The 24,839-nt window shown below is 42.4% G+C and overlaps 1 protein-coding gene across 7 annotated transcripts in view; it reads left to right on the top strand.

Moving 5' to 3' along the window:
• The first annotated feature begins 4,072 nt into the window (after positions 1-4,072).
• SLC25A53 (solute carrier family 25 member 53) overlaps positions 4,073-24,839 on the top strand; it is a 49,874-nt gene continuing 29,107 nt past the window's right edge. For 6 of the 7 annotated variants that reach the window (XR_002122836.1, XR_002122837.1, XM_019633489.1 and 3 more), the window contains exons 1-2: positions 4,073-4,205; positions 16,971-17,086. The gene's annotated coding sequence lies outside the window, so the exon portion shown is untranslated. Of the gene's footprint in view, positions 4,206-4,389; positions 4,456-16,970; positions 17,087-24,839 lie in introns of those variants that run through there. The other variant, XM_019633491.1, reaches the window with a different exon arrangement.

Below are 24,839 nucleotides of genomic sequence, written 5' to 3'. Positions count from 1 at the left end.
GCCAGCTTGGGCCAGTGAAGCAACATCCTCCACAACTAGACTGAAGAACAAAACAACAGCAACTTCTCTGTTCCCCTTCCCCCAATTCCCCAGTGCTGTTCCCCTCCCCCAATTCCCCAATAAAATCTTTAAAAAAAATTCCAACCATTTCATTAAAAAAAAAAAAAGGAAAGGATGAGTTCTGCCTGGGAGAAAGGAGATTGGGGAGGCATTCACAAAGGGAGTGACATTTGAACTGGGCTTTTAGGATATGTGTAGCTGTCTACTAGGCTGGAAAAGATGGGTATTTTAGATGAAACCGTGTAACACTGAAATTCCATATAATTTCTGTGGTAAAACTGGTGAATTTGAAAGATAAATGATGAACTTAGAAAATGTTTTTGATTAGAAATGGATGATGTGACATTAATTATAAGCAATCATGGAAACTCTTCATGGTTGATGGCCAAAAAAATTTTTGAGGAATATCAACCAAGGGGACTATTATAATAAAATTTACATAATTGGCCTCATATAATTTTCTTCTTATTTCTGAAAAGAAAATGAGACATATTGCTCCCCTGTATAATTTTACCCTTCCTAATTTTTAAGTACTTTAAAACTTTAAATAAATGGGTAATTCACCATTCTTCAATTGCTCTTAACAAACCTTCATTTAACCACTGTTACAGATAAGTTAGGAAAGTCATATCTCCTCTTACACATGTGTGTTAAGCAATTAAGTGTAGTATTCTTTCCTATGCTATATTGAAAGTCTTGTACACAACTAAAATACTACAAAAGACCTATAAATATTGCAATTTATTTGACTAATGTAAAAAGGACTTTTCAGAAACAACCAACATTTCTCACATCAGTAGAAATGTTTAATGATATTTTCTTATGAAATAGAGAATGTTTATTTCAGTTACATTGGGAAAATCAAAAGCAACCAATTAAAAGACCCGCTATAATCAGAATTTGTTTGGAGGGAGAGGATGATCAGTATATCTTGCTAAATAACAAAATATTTAAAAAGAATTAAAACAATAAATTATAATATGCTGGGAGTACCAAAAAAAGTATACACACGACTTATGCCATCTTTTGTTATCAGTATATATTGAGTATTACAATTTTAATACAGTTTTTTGTCTTTCTTAAAATGTGTATAGTTTTTTTGGCACCCTCTGTATAAATAAATATGTGTAAATAAATGAAAGTAATAAATAATTAAGGGAACTAATTACAAGAGGTCATACCAAAAGGAATGTATTCAAATATACTCAGAAATAGGTTTTCAGATGTATTTGGGTTCTATGTTTGGAGAGTGAGGGAAGAAGGATAGGGTGGGGAGGGGGGCGGGAGGGCGAAATAAGGCAGTTGGAGACCAGCTTTAGCCGGACCCCACAAGGAGCGCTGAAGTAGGATTTGCACCACAGAATTGGTCCACCTTGAGGCAAGGTGGCTGGCATTATATACCTTCATCATCAGTCAGTCATTGACTGCAGGCTGCAAGGGTGTGTGGACAGTGGGAGTGTTGGACAGTTGAAGCTCTTGTTCTGCAGAGTGCAATTCTCCAGAGAAAGGAGTAGATGTAGTTAGTAGCTAGCACCCACAGCTGCTGGGGGATGGGTCTATCTGCCTTGTAAAGGAGACCTGAACTTGTCACCTGCAATGTACGCACACTACAGTATAGAAACACTGTTAATTATATGCGTGTTAGGACCCCAGATCAGCCTTTAAGAGACATATTTCTGAAACATACTATAGAAAGCATTACAAAACTTGAACACTTAAACTATATGTGACTTTTTAAAAAATATGTTATGAAAACAACTAGGGATGTTGGGAACACATCTCTCTTTCTAACAAGCTGGAAGGGCAGGGTCTCTTGTTTGTGTCTGAAATCTGCACCTCAACCTCCCCTTCTTTGTTTATTTCTACTGTTCCTAGAGACACCCATGTCTGTTTGTTCTTCCTCTGTCAACACTTTTGCTTTGCACCAAGATTTTTATCTTTCCTGGCCTCTGGATCTGGACATCTCCCAGCTTTACCCCTATGCTGATATTTTCTAATAGTTTGATAGCTAGAAATATGGAGAAAATTAAGTAAAAAACTTTCTTATGTTATCCCTCTTCCTTTTCTTTTCAAATTTATCCACTTTAAGTAAGATCAAGCCCAGACATGTGTGCTATTGTTGTATTTGGGGGGAAACAACACAAGAAATTGATTCTTCTGCAATTCAAGCCCAGAGGTATGCAGGGTAATGGCTTCTGAAATGCCAAGAGGGAGTGAAGAAGGTCAGGGAGGAACGAAAGTGGTACAGGGGTGGGGACAAGGTAGTGCTTGGTTTACCTTAAGCAAACTGGGGTATTTTCCTTTTCCTTTTTCCTCAGTCCCTTCACCATCATTAGCCCTTCTCCTGAAAACACTATTCTGGGCTACCTGAGGATAAGCTGGGAAGTGACAGTAGGTGGGTATGCAGCAAGAATAAAAAGACCCTGGGTACTGTAGGCTCTGAGGCAAAAGAGGGAATTCCTTTTTTGTTTTAATCCGAGAAAGAGATTTCCCTGTGCTCTTGAGCTCAGGTAGAAATACCTGATCCTATGGACTGCTAATGTGGAAATTATTACCTTTGGGAGGAATCAGTATTGGGTTGTTGGAAAAGTCATGACGCATTTCTGCAACGAAAAACATAGAAAAATACATCATGACTTTTCCAACAACCCAATATATTAAAGAGTCTCTTAGTGCTGTCCGAAAACAAGCAAAATCTTTGATAATATCCAAGCTTTGCAGAATGGTGGGAAGAGGTGGAGATCCTGAATCTTTACCTCTGGTAGCTTTAGGCAGTATAGGCAGTAATGGGGCCTGTGGGGCACAATTAATGAGCAGGTTATTACAATTGCTACTTTAATTATCTCCTTTGCTGCTAGCTTTCAAGGGAGAGAGTCCCTTGCTTTACAGCCTGCTACCCTTCTGGTTCTGAAGAGAACCTAGCCTTCCTGAGCTGCATGGATCATGAGGCAACTCTTCGGGAATGAAGAGCACTAGAAAAGAATGTATGGCTGTTTTCTCAGTAATATTTGAGAAGGGCCAAGACATATCTGAGTTTAAGTCTTGGCTCTATTTGTTACTAGCTCTGTAACCATGGGCAAGTCATTGAGTTATCTGCTCTCTCACTGACCTGAATTTTCCTAGCTGCTTTAGAAAAACAAAGAGGGCAAGGAAGAATAATACTTGTAATTACCATCAGTAACTGTGAAAATTAAACAACAACCACCAAAAAAAATGGTTTAGAGCAATTAATTATAAAAGGCAGGCTCCCCTTTGTCTCCCCAGAATGTGCTTTCGTTTTTCACCAGAGGCTTCGTTTCCCTAGTTTGCAAACTGTTCTCTTGAATAAAATTTCTCCTCTTTCTGCACCCCTGATTTGGGGCTTTTATTGCCATTAGATTGGTGGCAATGAAATTTTGTTGACAGTAAGTACCACTATTATACCCAGTCTACAGATGAGGAAGCTAAGGAATAACATGCTTAAATCACTTGCCCAAGATTCCACAGTTGGATAGTGGTAGAGATTCAAACCCATAAAGTCAGGTTCACAAGTCTGTGCTGTTAACCACTGAGGTATGCAGTTAAGTAGTCAGACAAGAATCAACAGGAGATGGGAATGTAAGGTAGAAAAGGCATGGGTTCAAGGTGAACAGTCAGAAATTGCAAATTTAGAGTTTGGTTTGATCTGGAAACTTAAAGGCATCATTATGAAATCTTTATGTTGTTAGCTTCACAAGTTAAACTCCGATTTTAAAATGACTGGTAAGTTTACAAGTCAACTTACAAGCCAATTGAGAAAACGCGCAATAGATGGCTATGGCAACGAGCAGGCCTAGTCTTTTGTCTTTTAACGGACAGGTGACCTGGATCTCCGAACCAAGCAATCTGCGTGTAAGAGGGGGTCGATGGACCTTTGAACATGGACGTGAAGGGGTTAATTAAAGCCAGGGTGGTGGGTAGGGAGAGCGGAGCCGAAGCGGATTGTGGGAGCTCCGTTGTACGTCGCCCCCTAGGGCGCTTGGGAAACATCCAGTGCGCATCTCTATTATGACCGCCTTTAAGCGAGGGCTGCGGGCTAGCTGGGGTCTGTATTGCCGCTGCAGGTGTTCTCCGATGCCGTAAGGCAAGGGCCGTCGGCCGCCGCCAGGAGAGCAGATGAGGCTCAGGTCTGTAGCACTTCTTTTGGGCTAAACGTATAGACACGTCCTGCCTCCAGCCGCGCAGGGAGAGGGGAACGGAAGTAAGAGGAGTGTGAGGAGTAGGGGGAACTGATAGACTGACGGACCGGGCGGCGAGAGTTGATGACGTTGATGACAGAAGCGGGCGAGTAACTATTGTTGTGTAGGCTTTGTCGTTGATCTGTGTGAATTTTCTGGTTATTTGGGGATGGGGAGGCAGCGAACAGAGGAACGAAAGGTAAAATCGGTGAAAACGAGTTGTGAGCTGCGCACCAGCCCATATGAATCGTTCCTATACGGATGGTTTTATTGGAGTTAATTTATTGGGCGCTTAGTTTCAGATACCACTTTTGATGGGTTGCTTGATCCACTTTATCAAATTACCAAGTGCCTGCACTGTGCTAGGTACTGCAATAGAAGCTGGCTCTAGATGAGGAAAGAAATGAGACAGCCTTTATCCTCGACATTTACAGCCTGTCAGTTACTGTATGCATTTGGAAACAGGCAAGTACAGTACGTACAAGGAGATAGAGATAGATACATCAGGTGTTTTTGAAAACTTACTGGGGGACACCAGACTCACCTGAATGTGTGATCTGGGACGGTCTTTGATGTGGTAATTTGACATATTTTGAAGATACTGCTGGTTCTGGGACCATGCTTGGAGAATTACTGGTGTAAACAGATTGACATTAGTGAACCAGAGAGGAGGATATCTTTAAGGAAGACTAGGCACACTCCTAAAAGTTAGACATGCCTGAATTAAGTCACAGTAGATCTAAAATAAAATGGCTTTGTTTTTGTTGTCCGTTTGTATGTTTCGAATGGACGAGCAAAGATGAGTCTTCCTGAACTAAATAAAGCAAGGTTTGCCTCATTTTTTTCTTCACTCAGAGGTGTCAGAGTTCCTCCAACCATAAATTGTTTAAAAAACAAAGTAGATATTTTCTTGCTGAGTTATATTCATGTAGCTAGTTGTTTACAGTGGAGCTCAAACCCCCACTTGTGTAATCACCAAAAAAATAAGAGATGTTCCTCATTTCTGATAATAAATTATGTTTGAGGTTAAAAAATGAAAACACCGTTATGAAATCTAATTGATACAGAGAAATTAGTCTAAGGAGCCAGAATTGAGAAAGTGTAATGAGTAGTTTTTTTTCACCCTCAATGAAACCCCTCCCTTCTCAGAAGAAATAATTAGTTTATACACCCTAGAGCACAAAGGGAAACAGAAATCTTACTGTGCCAGGGTTTAACTTGTCCTAAACAGTCTCCTGGACGGTGGCAGTCCACAGTTCTACCTACTCTCCAACACCCTCCCCCCGCCCCCATGAACCAAAAAAAGGCCAGGACACATTTTCAGAAATGTCACTAATTCTAGACGCCTGTCAAAGTTGGATTCCAAATCTCTCCATGCCAGTTACAAAACAAAACAAATAAAACCCAAAACCAAACATGCAGATATACATAAAACAAAAAAATCCAAACAAACTGCCCTGGGTCTATTATGAGCCTTTGCAGGGCCAGCAAGATGCTAGGATGACCAGTGCCCTAGATGTTTCAGAAATCTAAGGATCTGTCATATCCACATTCCAGGAGAGTCAGCAGGACATGGTAGGGGAAGAAAATGTTTTCCTCGCCCCTCCAGGGTCCCTGATGGGGTCTGAAAATTAAAGTGACAAAGACAGATTAACCGGAGAGAAACAAACAAGAAAGTATTTAACGTAAGTTTTATGTGACACCGGAGCCTTCATAAGGAAATGAAGACTCAAAGAAATAGACCTGAGGATTTTATGCTAGGTTTGATGAAGAGCGAAGAGTCATGGAGAAATAGGAGAGATTAAAGAATATGAGGTAAAAGACGAAAGATTTATACGATCTGAAGAGAAATCAGAGTACTGCACTGTACACCTGCAGCTGATGTTGTATAATATTGTATGTCAACTATCATTGAATATATATATAGTCACGGGATGTGAAGTATAGTGTGGGAGTGGAGTCACGGGAATTGTAATAGATATGTATGATATGGGGGGAGGGAGTGGAGCGGCGGATTGGGGGAGGAGATTGTCACTTTGAGTGGTAAAAAGTATAACTTGCACTGTGTAGTACAGCTGAAACCAATTTTTTAAAATGTTTATTTCACAATAAAAAATAAATTACTGGGGAAAAAAGTATGAGGTAAGTGTAGTACACTGTGGAAAACTTTGCAAGGCCTGTTTGTTAGGACTCTTCTAGGCATCCCTTTGTCTATAGAGATAAACATGCTCCTTCCTTCTGGCTATAGGGAGGGCACCTCTCACATGAGGGTTTTGTGACCTGTTTCAAGGGAGAAGTGGGGCAGGAGGTCAAAGTCACCTTCCTGCTTCTGCTATTTTCTCAAACTACTTCAGCTTAAAACATTCAGTATATAATGTGTCATATTTTGGGATGGCGTGTCCTGAACCCTGTCAACACACATGTGACACTTGAATATTAATCAAATTTCGCATATGGTTTGTGAGCTTCTCACTTATACTTTTGCCCTGATTCCTCCCCTCCACACCAGTTCTCATCTCTACCTAATCCACACCTAGTCTTACAGACAGGATAATTTTCTATGAAATGTGAAGAGGTAAAAGGAAATTAAACTAACCTACGTTTTAACTATGCATCACTGTGACCTAAGTGCTTCCTAAATAGGAATGATTTAATTTTCTTGCTTGAATACTCAATATCTCAGGGACCCTGTGAATGGACAGATGGATGCTAAAGAGAATTTTGTGCCATGTGTGTCAGAACAACAAACACATACTCCAGAATTCAAATTCAGTCAGGATTGTTTCCCATCCACATTTCCTGCTTGCTACAGCTGATTCCCTAAAGAACTTGAAATCAGTATGTATCTCTCACCTGAAGTGGAGTGGGGTTTCAGGTCTGGCACCTAACCACAAGTCTGTGGGAGGTTTTTGCTTTATTTGAAACAGTTTGTCTGAGGATGAGAGTCCTTGCATGAAGTGAGTGAGAACCATAAAGGAGAAGGAAAAATGGTAATTATCTTAAATAATGTCACATTTTTTCTTTGCAAAATAAGATTAGAGAGAAATGAAAAACTCAGTATGAGGAGGAGGCAGAGATATATTTTAGAATCTGGTATCTGCAACTGATAAACCAGTAGCTGGGTGCATACCTATTGCTTTACCCACATCAGAGGCTCAAGTACCCAAATGTATTCAGCCAAGTTGCCTTTAGGTCCTGTGACCATGTTGGGGACTGGGCAGCTATTGCTGCTGTTATCACAACAATATGTCTGCGCTTGATAAGGTGATGAAACCTGGAGGACCTTATCTATCTATCTATCTACCTACCTATCTATCTATTCAATAGGGGCATTTTAATAGCTTCTGTAGGTCTAAGGAGTTCATGTAATTGTCTTCCAAAACTGCACTGTCAAAGAGCCAAACCCAAAGTCTGACTGAAAGCTGGGGTTCAGGAGATCAGAAATGACTTCAGCAGAAATGTGTACTCGAATTTCAGGGTCCTTAAAGGAGTTGTCAGTGCCCTCTAGCCAAAGACCACCAGGCACATACCTGTGGTTGAACAAGTAGGGTTGACTACTCAGTGTGTGGAGGGAGAATGCACACCATGGGGAGCTTAGGGGAACATCTCACAGGCGTTAGAAAGGATGTATTATAGGATTGGGACTTGTGTTAGGTGATTTGGGGGAGGGTTTAAAGAAGTGAGGCTTTCTCTGGATTGGATTCTGTTAGGAAGTAACAGAACACACATGGGGGTATTCTATGATTGGGTATCTTAGAGGATCTCATTAGGAGAATAGACTAGAGTAGGAGGAGGCTAATTGGTAAAGTAGCAGCAGTCTCTATTAGCCAGGATAGGAAGATGTTTGGTCATTTTTGCGGTTTGGTCAAAGTTCATGTTTTGTCTCTTTTCAGACATGATTGTGCAGTGGTCTTGCTTTTATCTTGGTCACTGTGGTCACACAGTGGCTTTGTCTGATGTTGATGGTCTGTGAAATGGTTTATGTTCATCAGGAGAACACTAAGTCCTAGCTGTGAGGACCAAGCCAACTCCCGTATGTCAGTGGATGCATTCTCCTCAGAGTGATAAGTGCCGGGCCCAGCAGCCTGCAGGAGACCAAATTCCCTTTCTTCCGGGAGCCATATATAGTACATATTAAGTTGGTGCAAAAGTAATTGCGGTTTAAACGGTTAAAACAATTGGGAAAACCACAATTATGTTTGCACCAACCTAACAGCAGAGAAATGGTTAGATGTGCTTAACAGGAAAGATTGGGGGCTGGATGTGGATGAAAACATCTGGTCACCCCCCAACAGAACTTAGGCGCCTCCGTAAAAAATAGTAGTCTCTTGAGGTTTTTCCTTAACAAATAAGATCAGCGAGTATCCTTAAGCAAGAGAAGTAGATGGGAGAATGTAGCAGATTGTAGTGTTTTAAAGATGGCCACAACAGTATCTTCCGTCCCACACTCTCTTTTATAATGTCACCTTGCTACCCTTCCAATGTGATGTCCCCCTTGTGCTTTGAATCTGTGCAGACTTTGGTTGTACTAACAAATAGGACAGGGAGAAGTGAGACTCTGACTTCTAAGTCTAGATCGTAAGAGGCTGTGCAGCTTCTGTCTTATCTTCAGGGACATTCACCTTTAAAGTCCTGAGTTGCCATGTAAGAAGTCTGACTACCTTGTGCCGGAGACCAGCTCCCACAGGTCCAGGGGTTCCCTTTGGTGGGGACAGCATCTGCGAGGAAAAGAAGAAAAATGCGCAGAGACACAGGGGCACTTTTTCAAGAAGAGAAGTGTCTCAATTTATTTTTACAGTATGTCCTTTTTTATGCCAGACAGTTGACCATTACATCACTGAGCTATTTTTTCCAGAGATAAACTTTTACCCATTTGTCTTTTACATAGTTTCATTATTTCTTCTTTCCCAAGGTCTATTCTTTTCAGAAGTTTGTCCTTCCTAGAGATTTACTATCTCATGCTGTTTCTGTTACAGGGTACAGCTGGATCTGTTCCATACTAATGACTAACTTAATTTATTTTTACCTTTACTGGTCAGAGCTGAATTCCAGCCTTGGCACCGGAAGGATGATTTATGGCCAATTAGTAGTTATCTCAAACACCATAGCTGAGCAGAATCCTGAGACTACAGAGTGCATGTTTTGCTTATTACTAAGAGATTAGGAAACTAACAGTGTGACTAAGATTGCTTTTAGTGTATGAAATAGAATTATAGTAATATATAAGACTTACTAGGTTGATTAAGGTAAATAAAATAATCAATATTGGGAGGGATATTAGATCTTTATTTTACTGAGGGTGTCTAAGGGGGAATATAAATTTCTTAAGAGATATAGTAGTATTTGTTTCTCAGTCAGAGCTTCAGAATTTGTTACAATGGCAGTGTGCTTGGCCATGTCAGACACTGAGACACAGCCGGCTCCCAACAACCCTGAGGCTGCCATGCTTTGAGAAAGTGCAGGCCCATGTTGAGGCCACCTATAGGTCCTCTGGGCAGCAGCCCCAGCTGAGGGTCTAGCAAATTGTCAACATCAACCAGGAGACCTGTGAATGAAGACACCGTGAGATGATTAAAGCCCCCAGCTGAGGCCCCAAACATGGAACAGACACAGACCATCCCTGTTGTGCTCTGAATTCCTGGAGCACAGTATCCGAGTGCAAAGTAAAATGATTGTTTTATGCTAGAGTTTTGGATTAGTTTATCACAAAGCAATAGTAACCCAAACAGAGATAGAAAGTTTAACACAAAAGGAATGAAGTAAAAGGAGCAAGGAAGGCATTGTTAGTAAAGGGGCAACAGGCTTGTGACAAAGCATTTAGCTTTGCTGCTGCTGGGCTCTTTGGTCCCAGAGACCCCAGAAGGGACAAAAGTTGAACAGAAGACAGAAGAGTAGAAAGAGAAGTTGCTCAGTTTGCTAAAAGAAACTTCTGCAAATACTTGCACCTCTTGTTAAAGTAAGATCTTGAACTATTTAATTATTTCTTTAACTGAACATTTTTTTTATTGGGGAATTGGGGGACTAAGAACAGCGCTGGGGAATTAGGGAAAGGGGAACGGACAAGTTGCTGTTGTTTTGTTCTTCAGTCTAGTTGTGGAGGACGTTGTTTCACTGGCCCAAGTTGGCACCATCAGTGCGCTCTTCCTGGGCGAGGCAGATCAGCCGCCGGCTTCTGGACGGCTGCTCACTGCGGCTGCTGGCCGCTCACGCTGCCTGCTGGCTACATATGGTAGCCCATGGCAACCCACTGCCACAGGGGCTGCAGCCTACGCCATCGCCAGCGACTGACGGCAGCCCAGCTCCAGGTTGAGCTGTTGTTCAGCATCTTAGCTGTAGAGGGCAGTGTCACTGGCCCTCATATGTGGGATCCGAACCGGGGCCCTCTGGCGTCCCAAGCCAGGTCTTAACCAACGCGCCACTCGGCCGGCCCTGGGTTATTTATTTTTAAAAATTTCTACTTTATGTGGTTACATGAAGGCTTGCCTCAGTATACCTTATTTAAGGTGTTTACATATAACACCTTGATGTTGTTAGTGTTGAAACTCTGTGAAAGCTATCAGCTCTTCAGTTTTCCTTGGTATCAGTATTTCATAACCAGCGGTTAGGGGATGTTTGCTCTATCTCATTGTACGAATATTAGATTGGAGAAAAACATAGTATTATTTCCAATGACATGGAAAGGCGTTTCATTCTTTTCATTGGTCAGAATCTGGTTCACTTTTAAATCCTCTGTATGTGTTTTTATACACATACATTGTGTACGTATTTTATACACACAAATAGCTCTTGCTGGGTAACTTCTTCTATCTGTAAGTTAGACTAGAAGTCCTGGTACTACTATTGGAATTGTGTAATTCATGAGCACTCAAAGATACTGGTTATAAGTGTTGCATACAGTGATGAACTGACCTCCTGATTATAGGCCAAGTACAAAATGTCTCCATCTCTTGTTTCATGGTAAAATTTCATATGAATTGGTGTTTGGCTCTTTCATTGTGTTCCAGCCACACTGAACTAGTCTCTGCTCCCCCTTCGGAGCCTTGATCATCCCTCTCCTGCTACTGGATCTGCTTATTCTCTCTGTACATTCTACCTTGAAAAGTATTCCTGTCCATACACATGTACCCAAGTCTTATCCAACATTCAAGGCCTAAAGTCAGTGCGCCTTGTTTGGGAACATTTTAGATCTGCTCTCCCCTTCATCATCTTTTCCTGTTTCTCTTTTCTGTTGCCCTCAGTTTTGCATTAGAGTCCTCTGGGCACATGCCTGGCCTTCCTACTGGTCTGTGAACCCCTGGAAAACAGAGTCTGTATTACATTGATTTGGCCCCCCCCCCAGGTCCTAGATGGGTGTTTTGTTCAAATTCAGGATGTGCAGAAAGAGCACCTGAGCCTGGAGATGCTAATGAAGATCACACACCTACTTGGTGGCTGAGCTGGAACTGAAACCCAGGTCTCCTACTTCACAGCTTTGATACGTTCCACTGGATGAAGGAGAGGAAGGGGGAGGTGGAAGAGCAGGAGGAAGCAGTATGCTTCATAAGGGCAAAACTGTTTTGTTCACTGCTGCATCCTCAATGCCTAGATCAGTGCCTGGCATATAGTAGCATTCAGCAAATATTTATTGGAATAATGAGTGATGCAAATAGGCATTAATGTACAAGGATGGTAACAACAACGTTTAGGGGCTTGGAGATTGTTTACTTATCACAAGTTCTTATCTCATGCACATTGCCTCCCTATGTGAAAGGAGAAACACAGAGCCAGGAAACTCCAGTTTCGTCTGTGCTGGTGTTTTTCCACTGCTCACTTGTATACTACTTATCTTCCCCTGGTAGCAGTTCTGAGGACAGTGAGGTAGCTCCCCCTAAACTGTTGCATTAGTGTTCTGATAAAAGAAAAATGTGATGTACTGGGCACGAAATGTCTTCATTTTATGTTAAAATGTTATTGGCAAGGTTAGTATTTCGTTTTTTAAAACTCAGCTCATTGCAATGGTGGCCTTTTATCAGCCTTGCTGTCTGGCCTCACACGGGACACTGTGGCTGGGATCTAGGGTTGCTCAAAGAGACACTGCTGTCCCGGTGGAGCTGACCTACATAATGGAGGCCATCGGTGTGGCTGAAAAACAAGAAATAGGATGGATAAAACCACATACCTTTTAGCCCCAGTACTCACTGGCCTGTGGTCATCATCCTGGTGACTTCTAACTCAGGCCTCACTGAGAGAATCCCCTACCCCCCATCTGAATCCTTCCTTCCTTGGTATGGTAGTCGTTTTATTTCTTTCCTTTGCTTATTGGGTTGTGAAGAAGATGTCTTTTCCTTAGCTCTAGTTCAGTCTTTCCTCTTCCTGACTACCACACCCAGGGCCAAATTGATTGGAACAGATTTATATAGAAAAATTATCCCCTGTGTTGTCTGTGGTGCCTGAAGGTACAGTTTCTAAGGTTTCAAATCTGGGGCAGAGCGAGTGGGAATAGGAAACCCATTCTGGCTTCAGACTAGTCCTAAGCCACCCCTCCATTTGAAGAGTTAGGGGGGCTTGCCCACATGAAGAGCACAGACTCTAGAGCAGGACTGCCTCTACTGGAATCTGAGCTCCATATGCTATAGGCTTTGATGACCCTGGGCAAGTTGTTTAAGCTCTCTGTGCTACAATTTCCTCATCTGTAAAATAGAGGTTATTAGGGGGGATTGCAGAGTTAATATAGATGGGTTGTGCCTGGCAAACTGTAAGTGCTGTTTAAATGTTAGATATTATTATAGCTGTCATTGTTATTAAAATTATTAAAACAGACCCTCGTGTGTATGCAATATCAGAAGCCTGGAGGGGAGATATGAGTGGCACCCACATGTGTAACGAATAGGTGTTAGAGAAGCAAAACATGGTGAACAGACCTGAGGAAATCAAGGAATTTTATCTAGGGGAGAGTTTTCAGGAGTTTTATTTTGGTTGTTAGAATCGTTTACTAAAAAACAAATTTTGGGGAGCTGACAGATCACATAGTGACAGTGCTCTGGGGATCGGAGTTTTTCAGGATCTCCAAGCTGTCCTGCCCCATCCAGTAACTGCTGGTTTTCATAGTTTACCATGGGTGCAAGGCTGCTGGTTTTCAAAACTACCATTGAGCAGGGGAGAGTGGGGTGGGAATAGAGCAAGTAAAAAGCCCCAAAGATCAGTGTTCTTAGCAAGATTCAGTAGTTTTCTTAACTAACTGCTCCTCGGGTTGTTGCAAGCACTTGGATCCTTTCTAGAGTTCTGAAAAAGTTGATTTTAACACTTTTTTCCCTGTGTTCTCATTGCTGTTTGGAAGGAGTGGGTCTTCAGAGGTTATTACTGTGCCATTCTGAAAGCCCCTACTCATAGATTTGCTTTTTCTATTTAGGGTGCAATCAGATCTCCATATATTAATAAAGTAACAGCTTTGGTGTGTGCATTTTTGAGTCAGAACTTCTTAGCAGTTGTCAGGATTTGGACTAACAAAATTGCTGAAGGCGGCTTCTTCTTGTGTCTTCAGGACTTGTGTCCTGGGGCTGAGGCTGGGCTGTGATCGTGAGTAGGCCAGTGGGTAACAACTATCAGTGGCCAGTGAGATCATGTTGTTTTTGCCTCTACTAGGCTGTTTTCCTTCTATGTTCATAGACCCTGAAAACCTTGAGATACGTTGAGCCAATTTTCTTCTCCAGAGATGGGCCACCAGCTCCCCTTTACTGTTCACTGTATTCCCTGGAAAGTTTATTGGACTTGGACCTTTCCTTTAGAAGGAATTTGGGAGAGAAGAATATTAAAAACGGGGAAACAAGCATTTGTTGAATGAACCAGTGAGTGGTGGGCTACAGAAATCAGGGAAAGCTTCCTGCAAGAATGGGTATGAATTGGTTAGTTGAAGAAAATAGGTCGTGAGTAAGAAGCAGTTAAATTTAATGCGACCAACTGAGATATCTGTAATTAATTCCCCTTACTGAGCCACTGCAAGAATAAATTCCAGGCATATCCCTAAGAGAAAGCTAGAGACTAGGCAATGATCAAAAATTGGGGGTGAGGGGAAGAGGGGGGCAATATATCATAGTGGTCAAGAACTCAGGTTCTGATGTCAGACTACTTAAGTTCAAATCCCAGATTTTCTGCTTATGTGTTTATTAGCTGTATGACCCTGGTCAATTCACTTAACCTCTCTGGCCCTATTATCTTTTTTTTTTAATTGGGGAATTGGGGGATGGGAACAGCGCTGAGGAATTAGGGGAAGGGGAACAGACAAGTTGCTGTCCTTTTGTTCTTCAGTCTAGTTGTGGAGGACGTTGCTTCACTGGCCCAAGTTGGCACCATCAATCATTGCGCTCTTCCCGGGTGAGGCAGATCAGTCGCCGGCTTCTGGATGGCTGCTCACGCTGGCTGCTGGCTGCTCACACTGGCTGCTGGCTACACACGGTAGCCCATGGCAACCCACTGCAGCAGGGGCTGCAGCCTACGGCCATCGCCTTTGACTCACAGCAACCCAGCTCCAGGTTGAGCTGTTGTTCAGCATCTTAGCTGTAGAGGGCAGTGTCACTGGCCCTCATATGTGGGATCCGAACCGGGGCCCTCTGGCGTCCCAAGCCAGTTCTTAACCAACGCGCCACTCGGCTGGCCCAAGGCCCTATTATCTTTATCTGTGAAATGGGAAAATCTACCTGCCTCACAGATTTAGTGAGAAGATTAAATGGGATAATGCATCAATAGTGCCAAGCACAATGCCTTACACAGAGTAAGTGCTCAACACAAGGCAGCAATATTTTTAATCTGTGAGTCCAGCCACAAATCCAGATACCAAATACACAAGGCCTGGAAATCATGGAGGTGTGGTCAGAATCGAGACTCTTTTTGAGTGCTTACTGTAATTCCTTTATTTATGTTCTGTTCACCTTTAGAATTTGGTAGCATCTTCTTGGAAATGGCAACATGTTTCCGTCATATTAAGAAGAATCATATGGAGTGTTTCTGTTTATATTTGCAATAGAACATTAAAGCGAGAGCACTCACTTTGGGGGCAGAGGATGCAGGGTTGCAATAAAAGCAGGGAACAAGCAAAGAGAATCCCCTGGGGTTAGGTGAGATTCAGAGGGATAGTGTCAAGTTCTTGATCAGTGTAACCTCTGTCAACAGAAGGTCGCTGCCACCAATCTAATGCCAACAGGCATCCCCAATCTGGGGTGTGATAAAAGGAGAAACTTTATTCAGATGAACAGTTTGCAAACCTGGAAATCATAGCTTCTAGTGGAAACTGAAGGTGCACTCCACAGAGACAAATGGGAGGCCGCTTTTTATGGAGAACGTCCCCCCTCCTTGGTCCCTGATTGGTCTATTTTTATGTAAATGAGGAATCCAAATTAGCACAGTCTGATTGGTCCAGATAGCGTTGTCCTGATTGGTTGGCTTCTTATGTTCTGATTTGTTGTTATGGAGCCACTCTGGTCAGTATAGATGCAAATGAGGACACAGCTGCACAGTTCCGATTGGTTAGGGTAGGTCTTAGCCTATTGATTGAAAGATGATTCCAGGAACTCTTTTATAAGGGTCAGCTCAGTTGGCAAGAACACAGTGCAGGAGACTTGGAATCTCAGTCTGCAGCTTTGCTCTGAAATGCAACATGGATGAGAGGCCTCGGTAGGCAATAGCTGCTAGACTCTAGTCATGAATTTGTGCCCAGTTAATCACAACGAGTCCTTCTTGGCTGATATATTCTTTCTCAAGGTCCACACCTGATACTAGGAGATTCTACTACCTGAGCTTTTCTCTCCTTGGGTTTCAGAGGTCCAAGGTTTTTATTTATGCAGTCATCAAACAGGCATTGGGACAGGTGCAGTAGTATTTTTTTAACTAGAACATGGGCTCTGAACTCAGGCCAGGCTTGAATCTGAGCTCTAGCATTTCCTAGCTCTGCAACCTTGGACAATTTACCTAACTTCCTGTGCCTCTGTTGCTTCATCTGTAACATGAGAATAATAATATTGCCTATCTTACAGAGTTGTCGTAAGGTTTAAATGAGTTAATATTTGTATATATAAAGAACTTAGATAATTTCTTGGCATATATTAAGTGCTCAACAAATGTTAAATATTATAATAACTCTTTATAGTGGGTGGGAAGGTGGCTATTTTAATTCTCCGTTTGCATGTTTAATTCTCTGTTTATATGCTCATTTAGTTTTGTTCACCGTTGTGTTTCCCATGTCTAACTCAGTGTCTGTCCTAAGCATGACACTTTAAGTTTGTTGGATGAATGAATGAATGCTCACAGGTATATAATCCTAATACAGTGAGATGTGCTATAACAGAGTTTGAGTACAAGGCACTTAGCAGAACATGAGAGATATGATATGATATGCTCAACTTTGAGCAGTTTAGGGAACATTTCGTTGAGAGGGGCTGTTCCCTTACAGAATTTTCACAGTGCAGTGAGAACTATGAGATCACACTGCATATAGAAAGTAGGTAAAGCGATGCTAGGTAGCCACCAGATGGCAGTATTGCACAGGGATTCAAGCAGCAGAGAAAAAGAGCAGCGTTTTCCAGCCAAGAGTTGATGTTTGCGTTTGAGGCACTTTTTCTCTCCTCTCCACAAACGTTCAAGCCATAATTTATTTCCCTTTGTTCCACAGGACTTGAGAACCGCCATTGCTACCCCAGGCTACTTGGGAGCCATCTGAATCTTTAACCACTCTGTCTTTTCCAGGCAAAGGAGGAAATGATGCCGAGTACGTTTCCAGTTCTTGGGATGTTGGGTTTCTAATTCCCACACCACTGACCTGCTGTTTCCCCTTCTATGCCCCCGTGGATGGAGTTAAAGGGGTGAGTGGATAAGCAAAACTAACATTTTTTGAGACAGGAGGCACTATATGAGAAATTTTATATTATCATTTTATTGAATTGCCACAAAACCCAGAGAGATTAATTTTGCGATTTATGTTCTCCATCACCCTGCTTCAGCAATTATTAACATAATATGACCAGTCTTGTTTCAGCTATCCTCCCACCCAACACCACTGGATTATTTTCAGGTAAATCCCAGATAATTTTTCTTTGAATCATTTCATTTTTAAATACTTTCCTACATACCTCTAAAAGACAAGGACTTTTGAACACACCATAGTACCATTATAACACTAAAAAACCCCAAGCGGTAATACCTTTGTATCATCAAATATCTCTAGCTGGTATTCAAATTTACCTGGTTGTCTCATTTTTTAAAATTGCAATGGGTTTATTCAAATCAGGATTCAAACAAGGTCCACAGATTGCATTCATTTGATACGTGAGCTGTGAGCCATTTTACATAGAGAGAAACTGGGGATCAGAGACGATCATCTGTTCAGTGTTCAAAAAACAATTCTCTATTGAATCAGACCTTAACCAGATGTTAGAGATACAAAGATTAGGACGACACAAGTCTCTGCACTCAAAGAACTCAGTCTTGTGGTCCTGTAATGCTCTGTGAATGTATCTATCACAGAACTTTATCACATCATGTTATTAGTATGGGCTTATGTATCTGTCTTCCAAGATAGATGACAAATTACTTAAGGTGGGGACCATTTAAAGGGTAACATTGTATTACTAATACCTACCATAGTCCCTGGCACATACGAGGTATGTAACCACTGTGGGGACAGGAGAGATTTTATCTGACTGGGCAGTGGGAGCCAGTGAAGAGTTTCAAGCAGGGCAGTGACATGATAAGGTTTTCACTGTAGGTGGGTAGCCCAGCTTGTCAGTTGGGTTGGAGCCATGACAGACTAGAGGCAGAGAAGATGACTGTGTTAGAGAAGATGAGAACCAGAGCAGGGTAATGGCAGTGAGTATGGAGAGGAGAAGATGGATTAGAGAGCTACTGAGGATGTAAATTTGGCAGGATTTGGCAATTTCTTAGATGGAGACAATGAAGAGTTCCAGGTTTCTGGCTTGGGTGATAGTGGTGCCACCAACAGATTCAGAGTAAAGAGGAGATGCGAGTTTGGGATGGGGAAGATGAGCTCCCTTTTGAACATGCTCAGGTTGTCTGTGTGATCTTCAGGAGTTACTACCCATCAGGATGCGTGAGACCAGAGGTCAGGTGAGAGGGCAGCAGTGGAGATCTGGAAGTCACAGCATGTAAGTGGAGCTTGAAAGCCTGATGGTGGGTGCTAGCACTCTGGGGACGGACATGAAGTGAAACACGGAGTGGACAGGGGAACCCAGGGTTGGAGAATGAGAAGCCCATGAGAAAAATGGAAAAGGAAGAGCCTGGGAGATTGGAAGAAAACCAGGGGAGTGTGGTGTCAGAGGAGCAAAGGGAAGAAAGTTCAGGAGGGAGGGAGCGGGAACGGCTGGTGCTTTTGAGGCCGGTAGGGAGGTGGTGGTAGATAACAGTTCAGTGCAGCCAAGGGTGTGGTTGCTGGTGGAGGAGTGGCAGAAGGCTAGCCCAGAAAGGCCAGTTGGATCCTCATCCAAAAGGGCCTTGGTCACCAGGCTAGGGAGTTAAGGCTTCATTCTGTAGATAATGGAGAGTCAACAAGGGGATTCAAACAGGAATGCCTGGTCACATCGGGGTGTTGTAGAAAGTCAGACTGAGGCAGCATGGAGGATGCTGTGGAGGAAGGTGACTGGAGGCAGGGCTCATTGGAGTGGGATAAAGTGGCACTTGGGCGGTGGAGGTGGGGACTGTCTCCCAAGGTCTTTAGCAGGTCAAGCTGGCAGGCATTGAAAATGGTAGCTAACACTCATTGAGCACTTATGTACCAGGCACTATCCTCAGTGCTTCTTTAAATTCTCACAAGCAACCTACGGGTTAGATAATATTATTAATGTAATTTTATGCATGAGGAAGCTGAGGTACAGAGAGAGAAAGCAATTTGCTGAGGATCACAGAGCTAGTAAGGGACAGAGCCTAGATTCAGGCCTAGGTGGTTGGCTCTAACCCATTCTAACCTGTTTCCCTGCATGCCGTTCTTAACTTCTAGATTGTTTTGCCTAGATTAGAGGTGGGGAGTGAGGGGGCCATCAGGATTAGGTTCAGCTGTGAGTTATCAGACATCCAAAATAACGGTGGGTGCATTAAACAAGAAATTCATTTCTCTTTCATGTTTAAACCCTGAGGAGCTTAATGTCCTATCATCTCCAGAGTGACACTTATCTTCATGGTGTAAGATAGAGCTCCAGCCATCACATACATGTTCCAAGCAGCAAAATGCCAGGTAGAGGGAAGGGGAGAACAGGTAATGGGGGCGACTAGCAGTCTCTGCTATAAGAAATTCCAGGACTCTGCCATGGGTGACTGCATGGCGGATGGGGGTTACCACCAACTGAGGTAGAGAATACAGGAAACTTGGTAAACCTTTGTTTATTTATCCAGCATCTTCCTTTCCCTGGAAACAAAACCCTCTGGGTTGTTTTTGGTTTTGTTTGTTTGTTTGTTTGTTTTTGGTGTGGGGGGTGCTGCTTCCCTCCTGTCCAGCCAAGTAGTTCTAGTGGGGGCTCCAATCATCCTACCCCATCTCCCTAACCACAGTTGACTTGATTGGTTGATATGTGGGCATGTGATGTAGATCAGAACAGTCAGAATCCTTCTCTTCCATTTTTTTTCTAACTTAAATGGGGGAAAATACTGTGTCTCGCTTTTGCGGCACTGTTGGGAGACGTGTGGCCTGGAACTGCTGTTGGCCCTTTTACAGCCACAGAGAAGAAGCTTGTCTGAGAGAATGTAGTCAGCATGCAGAATGAGCAGGAGAGTCCTATTGGTGTTCAAGTCTCTGGTCTCACTTGCACTTACGGCCCATCTACATCCTTGCCCTTCTGATGATTATGTGAGACTTCCATAAATCTCCTCTTTTGCTCAAGTTAGAGTTGTGTTTCTGTCACTTGCAATCAATGGGAATTTAAATTCCCACTGTGCTCTAAAAGTTATTTCTGGAATCAGTGTAGATGTGTTTAGTGTCTGAGTGTATGTGTGTGGTGGGGGGAGGGGGCTCATAGGAAACAGAAGCCAGGAGACAGTTTATGAGACTGTTTTCATAGTCTACATGAGAAGCAATGAGAATCTGAACTAAGGCAATGTTAGTGGGTACTGTAGCTCATGGCCAGGCTTGCCATATCTCTTCTAGACTTTGAGCCAGTTACCCATATATATCTACAGTCTGGTTATCTTTACATGGATGAAATGCAACTAGTGGTTCGCTATTCCTGATGAGCATCTTTCCTCTATGTCTTTGGACTTAGTTATAAACGCTGCTTTAAAAACGCCTGTCTGCTAATTCCAACATCTAGATCGTTTTGGGGCCAGCCTTTATTGGTTGCCTCTTTTCTTCTTCAGTACGGGTCCCACTTTTCTCTTTCCGATATGTCCAATCATTTTGATTTGTCTCCTGGACATTGTAGAGGACGTGTTGTAGAGAATCTGGATTCCATTATGTCCCTCTGAAGAGTATTGATTTTTTTGTTTTAGCAGACAGTTAACTTGACTGAACTCAAATTCCATACTCACTCTCCCCTGTGGTAAGCAGCAGCTAAAAGTTCCATTTCATTCTTTTAGCTTTAAACAGGCTGTTTGGAGACTGGCCCCTGCATGCATGGCTCAGAGGTCAGCCAGAGATTTGGACAGAGTTTATACACAGAATTTAGGACTCCCCCTGTCAGGGTCTCTCCATTCCAGGATTTAACCTCCATGCATTTCAGCAGCTGAAACCCTGAACTCTGTCCTCTGGTAAAGACTGTTTTATCCACCCATCAGGTCACTGATAGGGGCCTGCCTCTGGCTAAAAGCCCTAAAAAAGGCAATCTCACCTAGTTCTGATTTTATCTTTTAGTGTAGATGCTCTTCCAGTTTCTGCCTGCTTTGGGTTGTTTGTGAATACTTTCAGATGTTGAGATACATAAAACAAAAACTAATTTAGAAACATTTGATATTTTCAAAATCTCTTTACTGTCTGCCTTAATACAAGACAGATAGATTCTCATATTTGCTACTGCGTTATGATATGCTTGTGGTTGTTTTGTTTGAAGTATATGAAGAAAATCCAACCCTATAGAGCTGCATAGTTAGAAAAAGGAGGATTTCCCAGATAGCCTGAAAGGGTCTCTGGTCTCAGGTGTCTGCCAGAGTCCTCAGACCACACTTGGAGAACCACTGTGCTAAAGATACATACTGAAATATTTACAAAGGAAATGTTGGGATGTCAGCAATTTGCATTAAAATACTCCAACACACACACACACGCATACACAAACATGCGTGCATGCACACACACGCGCACGCACATGTACGATTCTCATTATAACTGGTAGCTTTGTTCAGTAAAGTCACCAAGAGTAGTGAATCAGTAAATACTGAGCCAATGCTCCTAGTGAGGAGGTTGCTGCAAGCCCCTGGTCACATGTCCGTTGACCAATCAATATATAATCTTGTTTCACTGTGTTTGTTTAAAGACACCTTATTTTACATTTGTTAAAATAATTAATTATATGCAGTATTTCTTTATAATACAATACTAGCTGAGAGGGGTTTAACATTTTCCTGACCCTGGGTAATATGACCTTAAATTTTTCTGCTCTCAGCCTTACAACAATGCTGTGTGCTGCACTTTTAAAAATTCAGTTATCATCTCATGAATCCACAAATGTTGATGCTTTTCCATCTTTTCCATAGTGTCTTAACACATAATAGATGTTACTTTAGCACTTTCTGGAGTGGATTCACATAGAGATTGGCAAATTTCTTCTTCCTGTTTCTGGATGTACCATTTTGCTAATTCAATAAATTGAACTCACAGCCAACAGCACTATAACTCATGCCCCAATGAAACTGATCTAACACATGCATTCTCTCTGTAAGGCACATCACAGCTTTCTTGCTGTGTCAGTTACTGACCCCTGCTCACTCCTTACATTCATTGAGGCATATGGTATCTTAATTAATTTCTTCTTTCCACCCCTAAGTTTTTCCATTATTTTAAGTGATTTCAAGTTCCACATTTTTATTCGTCTAACACCCAGCCTCTCATTTCCTTGATCATCTTATCTCCAATGACCCTGAACTATGTGATCATCTTGAATTCTTTACCCTTGAAACAACGAACTTTAGTCTACTATTGTCTCTACAGCTCATTCTCTCTGATTCCCACTGCACCAACTCTTCAACCTTATCAAGACCTCCTTGATCCCTCTACTTTTCTCCTAGCATGGCTTCTCATTTCATTGTTTATTTAGTCTAAATCTTATAATCAATCACTTCAACCTCTGACCAATATTCCTATCAAACCTTGTCAACCTGAAATTTCATCACACTTAGCTTATCTGTTTACAAAAACTGCCTTTATCAAGCTACATCATCAGGAGCTGGTGTGCAGATCCTGGGTAAACTTTCTTGATATCCCACTAGAACATTCTTGCTGCATTAGCCACAGGTTACATAATAGTAACCCAGAATGTATCAAATCCACCTTCCTTCAGATATAACAACAATATACTTTAGTATATATATATACATTCTCAACCATCTGAAAGTATTCACAAACAACCCAAAGCAGGCAGAAACTGGAAGAGCATCTACACTAAAAGATAAAATCAGAACTAGGTGAGATTGCCTTTTTTAGGGCTTTTAGCCAGAGGCAGGCCCCTATCAGTGACCTGATGGGTGGATAAAACAGTCTTTACCAGAGGACAGAGTTCAGGGTTTCAGCTGCTGAAATGCATGGAGGTTAAATCCTGGAATGGAGAGACCCTGACAGGGGGAGTCCTAAATTCTGTGTATAAACTCTGTCCAAATCTCTGGCTGACCTCTGAGCCATGCATGCAGGGGCCAGTCTCCAAACAGCCTGTTTAAAGCTAAAAGAATGAAATGGAACTTTTAGCTGCTGCTTACCACAGGGGAGAGTGAGTATGGAATTTGAGTTCAGTCAAGTTAACTGTCTGCTAAAACAAAAAAATCAATACTCTTCAGAGGGACATAATGGAATCCAGATTCTCTACAACACGTCCTCTACAATGTCCAGGAGACAAATCAAAATGATTGGACATATCGGAAAGAGAAAAGTGGGACCCGTACTGAAGAAGAAAAGAGGCAACCAATAAAGGCTGGCCCCAAAATGATCTAGATGTTGGAATTAGCAGACAGGCGTTTTTATTTTTTTTATTATTATTATTTTTTTTTTAGCTGAGCCATCCTGCTACCTGTTGGCAGCTCAGCGGCTGCTCAGCTCGGGCTGGACTTGAACCGCTGTTGCTCAGAGCTCAAACTCTTGAGCGAGCTCTTAACCAACTGAGAGACAGGCGTTTTTAAAGCAGCGTTTATAACTAAGTCCAAAGACATAGAGGAAAGATGCTCATCAGGAATAGTGAACCACTAGTTGCATTTCATCCATGTAAAGGTAACCAGACTGTAGATATATATGGGCAACTGGCTCAAAGTCTAGAAGAGATATGGCAAGCCTGGCCATGAGCTACAGTACCCACTAACATTGCCTTAGTTCAGATTCTCATTGCTTCTCATGTAGACTATGAAAACAGTCTCATAAACTGTCTCCCGGCTTCTGTTTCCTATGAGCCCCCTCCCCCCACCACACACATACACTCAGACACTAAACACATCTACACTGATTCCAGAAATAACTTTTAGAGCACAGTGGGAATTTAAATTCCCATTGATTGCAAGTGACAGAAACACAACTCTAACTTGAGCAAAAGAGGAGATTTATGGAAGTCTCACATAATCATCAGAAGGGCAAGGATGTAGATGGGCCGTAAGTGCAAGTGAGACCAGAGACTTGAACACCAATAGGACTCTCCTGCTCATTCTGCATGCTGACTACATTCTCTCAGACAAGCTTCTTCTCTGTGGCTGTAAAAGGGCCAACAGCAGTTCCAGGCCACACGTCTCCCAACAGTGCCGCAAAAGCGAGACACAGTATTTTCCCCCATTTAAGTTAGAAAAAAAATGGAAGAGAAGGATTCTGACTGTTCTGATCTACATCACATGCCCACATATCAACCAATCAAGTCAACTGTGGTTAGGGAGATGGGGTAGGATGATTGGAGCCCCCACTAGAACTACTTGGCTGGACAGGAGGGAAGCAGCACCCCCCACACCAAAAACAAACAAACAAACAAACAAAACCAAAAACAACCCAGAGGGTTTTGTTTCCAGGGAAAGGAAGATGCTGGATAAATAAACAAAGGTTTACCAAGTTTCCTGTATTCTCTACCTCAGTTGGTGGTAACCCCCATCCGCCATGCAGTCACCCATGGCAGAGTCCTGGAATTTCTTATAGCAGAGACTGCTAGTCGCCCCCATTACCTGTTCTCCCCTTCCCTCTACCTGGCATTTTGCTGCTTGGAACATGTATGTGATGGCTGGAGCTCTATCTTACACCATGAAGATAAGTGTCACTCTGGAGATGATAGGACATTAAGCTCCTCAGGGTTTAAACATGAAAGAGAAATGAATTTCTTGTTTAATGCACCCACCGTTATTTTGGATGTCTGATAACTCACAGCTGAACCTAATCCTGATGGCCCCCTCACTCCCCACCTCTAATCTAGGCAAAACAATCTAGAAGTTAAGAACGGCATGCAG

Source organism: Hipposideros armiger, unplaced genomic scaffold, assembly GCF_001890085.2.
Source record: "Hipposideros armiger isolate ML-2016 unplaced genomic scaffold, ASM189008v1 scaffold_1322, whole genome shotgun sequence".
In the NCBI taxonomy this organism is placed as follows: Eukaryota; Metazoa; Chordata; class Mammalia; order Chiroptera; family Hipposideridae; genus Hipposideros; species Hipposideros armiger.
Note: the sequence above shows the minus strand (reverse complement) of the source record. Positions and strands in the feature narration are given on the sequence as shown.